Raw genomic sequence first — 6,000 nt, 5'->3', positions numbered from 1 at the left:
TGATAATCACCATGGGATCTGCAAGGAAGCATAGAGGGCAAACACAGCAAATGCCAACCCAGTGTGTGGCTCTGCAGTTAGGCAGCAGGTATGGTGGAATATATATTTTAGGCAGCAGGGGTGATGCCTAAATCTGTCTATTCCAAATTATCATTTAAATGCACCTTGCTACAATCATATGTACCTCATAAATTGATATTGTATGTCACAAATCACACAAAAAGGGAAAGTTCAATAAAGTTGCAATAGAATCAAAGGCTTTTTGCAACAAATCAAATTGTTTGCTTAACGAAAAAGACAGCAGGGTTTGCAAATGCACATTAGCTTTAGCAGTCCTGTATTTACTTAGAGATCAAGAGATCAAAAGTACAAATTACCCTTAAAAGCTTTTTAATGTGTTTGTAGGTATATGTTTATTTCTTTAGCATGGCTTCGCTTTAAGAGTCTACTTTTCAAGTTGCTAAGAAAAGGTTCAGCGCTGCTTGTCATAAAACCAACATCTGCATTCAATCATTGATCAATAAATCCATTTACTAAAGATACGTAGCACTCTACTGTTTTCTGTTAATACTGAAAAGTACAGAAATGTGTTTTATTCAACATTTACAGTTTACTGTTATCACTTGTAAACTGACTTGCTTTTTTATTGCAGCCAATAAAAGCAAATAATAAGGCAATAAAAACACTGTTTTCCCCCTAACTATGAAAGTCACCACCAAATATTGCTGTACTCTGATGAAATAACCAGAAAACCTTATTAACCTCAACCTTTTGTAAGCAAAGGAGCATTGTGAAGTCAGGGGAATTGCCAGTCATACAGAATTTAAAAATGGTTTGGGAAAATTAAAAAAACCTCTTTGCACAGTTTGTTTTTTCTGTTTGGCGATGAGATGTTTAGATTCTAAAAATCTCTAATCTCTACATTGTCAATATATGAAAATATATTGTTCTATTTTAGACTTTTATAAAATGTATCTATTTTTTTTTTTTTTTTAAAAAAACGGTCTGATTTTTAGTATGTAAACTTGAAAAGGTATGTTCAACAGCATTGGCATATTTTAAAGAGATACTTTAAATGTATTTGTCCTAATTAGTGCTGAGCAAGATTTTCCATGGATCTTTCTGTAACCTGGATCTCCATACCATAAGTCTACTAAAAGCATTTAAACATTAAATAATCTCAGTAAATGGGGTAATTGCTCTAAACTGTCCCGTTCCTACACATTTCCTTTTTTCAAGTACATCATAGGCTTGCTAACAGCTTGGTTGGAAGACACTCTAGATGCTTATCATGACATTTGGTCAACTTGGGACAAATATAAAAAAGATAACTTAATACATGCAGACTTATCTGGCTTAGCTGTGGTTTTAAGTCATTTAATTTCTTTTATTAACTTCAATGCGTTTCGAAAAATTTTCGACGTTTTGCGATTTTCACTGGAAATTTGCAAATTTTTCAGCGAAGCAAAGCGGGACTAATTCGCCCATCACTATTTTCCACCTTTATGGATTCATGCTTTGCGTACATTGGGTATCCGGAGAAATTATCCCCTACCCTGTATCATATTATAATAATTCTTATTTCAATAAGTCTGCTAAATAAGTATTTCTTATTTCAAGGCATATTATACATGAGCCCCAACCTAAAACCCATATGACATTTACGCAATATGACCAATTTATCAGGAACTAATTATCTCGCTACAGACCTACACAGACTCAGGGGTGAACAGGCAAACTCCTGGTAGATAATTTCTTGGCCACAGTGCTGCAAGACAACAGTTCTAACCAATGCCCCATTTTATGCTTGGTAATCCTGTAGTTATGTAAATAATAGATTTTAGGCAGTATCTTGGACAATGGAGGTCTATATACTTTTAAAAATAAATACGTATATGGTTTAACTAGCTTTTAATCACATACGAATAATAGATTTTGTGGCTATTAAAACTACTAACTATTTACACATTGTAAACAAATTCTTGTTTATATAAAATAAATTAAAATAAGATATTTTTGGAACTTGAATGAAAAAGTTTTTTTACTATAAAATCCGAAATTTTAGTGGAAAAAAAAACTTGATTTTTTTGGAATTTATTAAACCCGAGGGTGTTAAAAGTCAGAATAAAAAAGTACTCCAACTCAGGCCTGCCGAGTTCATGTATAAGTCAATGGGTGACGTCCTGAAGATATCCTGATCTGAACTGGGTTTCATGCAATAATCCGTCGATTTCATGGTTTTTCCAAAAATTTTGCACGATTCTACTTTTTCACAATTTTTTCGAGTTTTTTCCTGCACAGAAAATATTTGGAAAATGTATTGATTAATAAGGGGAAAAAACCTGTGCGGATTTGGTCGGAGTAGCTTTCAGAAAATAATGAGATATTTTTAGATTTTGATAAATGACCCCCTTAGTATTCATATAAATTGCGATGTTATCATATCTCTGTCTTATCTAAGTAATTCAAAAAACAACTGGACTTGCTGAGTAATTATTGAAGACGTTTCACTACTCATCCTGAATGAATAAAAATCTTCATATTCAAATATCTCTGTCTTGTTTATATATTAAAATAATCACTGATACCACTGATTTCAAAGTTATTTTATACACATAGACAGAGGCAATAGAAAAGGAGAAGGGGTATGACTTTAAAAGCTTATATAAAGGAAGAGGTTAGGTTATGTTAGAAAATGAGGGGCAGAAGTCTTATGGGTGGAGTTCTTCACCAATATGTAAAGATATAGGGGTATGCTATAGACCCCCTAATGTAAGTGACAAGGGGAAGGCTAAGCTCCTGATGCAAATAGAAAAGGCTGCTAGTTTGGGTAAAGTATGAAGGATAGGTCATGTCAGACAAATTTGATTGCTTTTTATGATAAGGTAAGTAAGATGCTGGGCAGTGGGGGGGGCAGTAGATGTGATCTATTTGGATTTTGCCAAAGCGTTTGATACTGTGCCCCACAAACGACTGCTTTCTAAACTAAGGTCTGTTGGGCTTAATGAAGTTGTTTGCACGTGGATAGGAAACTGGCTACAGGATCGGGTACAGAGGTTGGTTGTTAATGGGACATTCTCTACTTGGAGTAAGGATCTAAGTGGGGTCCCTCAGGGCTCGGTATTGGCTCCACTTTTATTTAACTTGTTCATTTATGACTTAGGGGAGGGTATTGTAAGTAATGTATCAGTGTTTGCAGATGACACAAAATCCATTATGGAAAAGGACCTTGAAGTCCTTTTAGACGAGAAACTTGGCTGTAGCAAGCAATGCCAGTCAGCAGCATCAAGGGCAAATAAGGTCTTGAGCAGTGTTAAAAGGGGCATAGAGTCACGAGAGGAGGGGGTTATTTTTCCACTGTATCGAGCACTGGTAAGGCCCCATCTAGAATATGCCGTACAGTTTTGGTCTCCAGTGCTCAAACAGGACATTATTGTATTAGAGAGGGTACAGAGAAGGGCAACTAAGATGGTAAAGGGTATGGAAAATCTTAGCTATGAGGAAAGACTGGCCAAATTGGGGATGTTCACGCTGGAGAAGAGGTGCTTACAGGGGCGATCCTGGCCCCTCTGCCGCCTGAGGCAGCAGCAGTTGCTGCTGCCCCCCCTCCCCCGGAAATTAGCTCTTAAAGTACCAGGAGCAGCATTTTTGCTGCCCCCCGTACCTAGTGGGGCGCTGCCGCCTGAGGCGACAGCCTCAACTTGCCTCATTGGCGAAGCACCCCTGGGTGCTTAAGGGGTGATATGATAACTATGTAAAAATATATAAGGGGATCATATAATAATCTCTCTAATGCTTTATTTACCAGTAGGTCTTTCCAGCTGACACGAGGTCACCCATTCCGATAAGAAGAAAATAGGTTTCTGCTTAAATATTCGGAAGGGGTTTTTTACAGTGAGAGCTGTGAAGATGTGGAATTCTCTCCCTGAATCAGTTGTACTGGCTGATACATTAGATAGCTTTAAGAAGGGGTTGGATGGCTTTTTAGCATGTGAAGGAATACAGGGTTATGAAAAATAGCTCATTGTACAAGTTGATCCAAGGACTAGTCCAACTGCCATTTTGGAGTCAGGAAGGCACATTGGAGAGGCTTCATATGGGTTTTTTTGCCTTCCTATGGATCAACTGGCAGAAAGGCAGGTTAATAAAAGTAAAAAGGTTGAACTTGATGGACGTGTGTCTTTTTTCAACCTAACTTACTATGTTACTATGTTACATGCTACTATATTTATTTATCTAAGTACTCCTTCAACAGCTTGGAGCTTAAAGCACTGAAATATATTTGTATATTGAATGACATACAGTAAATTAAATCTAGGTTCTTAGGTAGAGGAGCACTAGGGTGCCATCATTCAGAAAAACGAAATGATTATGTTATTTATCTGTCTGGAATTAACTTAAATAGCCTCCACAAAGAACACTGTTTAAATATGCAAAATAATTTCATCAACTGGAAATATTAAGAAAATAACTGGTTATGAAAATAAGTGCAAAATAGAAACTCGATTGCTTTTGCTTGATTGGAGACAACAAGGGACCCTAATCAGGTAACAGCATACCTTCAGAGTCAACTCAAGCTGCTTTCTGAAAAGTGCTATTTTATACACCATAAAATTACAATGACTTCAGGGGTCTGATCCTTTTCAGAAAGATGAAAAGATTTTTAACAAGCATTATGAATTCAAACCCCATCCACATTAAAAAACCATACTATAAATTGCATTTTTTAATTATTCTCAGAGATGATGTGTCTTGAAATTGATATCTAACTGGGATAATAAGGAATAGAAGGGTATATATTGTTGCTGTGGTTAGCAGGAGCTTCATAATTAGCTATGTTAATCCCGAAAGCTTGAATTTCCTTCCAACAAAAATGATAGCACTAGTTACACTATGCGCTTGGAGGAAAAACAAACTTTATCTCAAATTAAAACTTTCAGAATTACTGAAATATGAAATTAATTTTATTCACTGTAGACATTTAAAAATATTACGAATGTTTAACTCCCTTCTTGCTAAGGGCAGATAAATCTATTTGCTACACCCTAAGGACCAAACTTCTTTATTTTGTTTAGGAAAAGAGACTCTGTAGCAACCTATGAGCATGTTTAATATTACCCACTAGTGCACACCATATGGGCATAACTCACTCCCTGAATCTAATAGGATGTGTGTGAAGATCATTCATCGGTTTCAAGCAGAACCTTATAGAAATCACTTTTCAGGAGACAGATTGCAGGTAAATAAATAGAAATATATATATATTATCAAGGGCAGCATAGAATTGGGTCTCATATGAAAAGGTTGCTGAAAATAGCAACAGAATGATGGAAGGTAAAGTGACATTTAAAGGGGAATTAAAGTCTAAAATCAAATAAGGCTAGAAATGCTGTATTTTGTATACTAAACATAAACAAGAAGCCGATACAGCAAGACTGATTAATAATCAGAATAGGCAGGCTGCACCGGGTCCTGTTTTGTCATGTAGCCTAATGTGGATTTTATAGTTTTTGTATTACTTAATACAAACTTTTTCTTTCAGAACCAGCAAAATAATACTCAAAATAGAATCCCAGTTTATCTGTTTAAATCTGGCTCCATGATCTTTGTCCCTGCAGCTCTGAGTTGGAAACAGTAAAGGGGATGTAAAGGCAAAAATAACATCCAATACAAATCTCTACACATTTGCCGACTGGTCTACAGGGAAACAAACAAAGCTGCTTGAGTTCTGCATGGCTGGGAAGTAAGAGGGGGCTCCCCCTGCTGTTCAAAAGTATGATTGTTTCCCTGCCCAGCAGCTAGGGTCCGTCTGAGAATTCCTATCCACAGCAGTAAATGAAGGGAGAATTTCACTGCATACAGTCAGGTTTCTTATAAAAACATGCCCTTTAATTAACATACTGATTATTATGCTCAGTACCAGTTTTCCATTCTCAGTAAGTGCTTACTATGGTTAGAATGATGACATAGTGGTAAGTATTGCTGCCTTGCAGCTGTGAG

The sequence above is a fragment of the Xenopus laevis genome, chromosome 5L (assembly GCF_017654675.1).
Source record: "Xenopus laevis strain J_2021 chromosome 5L, Xenopus_laevis_v10.1, whole genome shotgun sequence".
Taxonomy (NCBI): domain Eukaryota; kingdom Metazoa; phylum Chordata; class Amphibia; order Anura; family Pipidae; genus Xenopus; species Xenopus laevis.
This window is presented reverse-complemented; position numbering follows the sequence as displayed.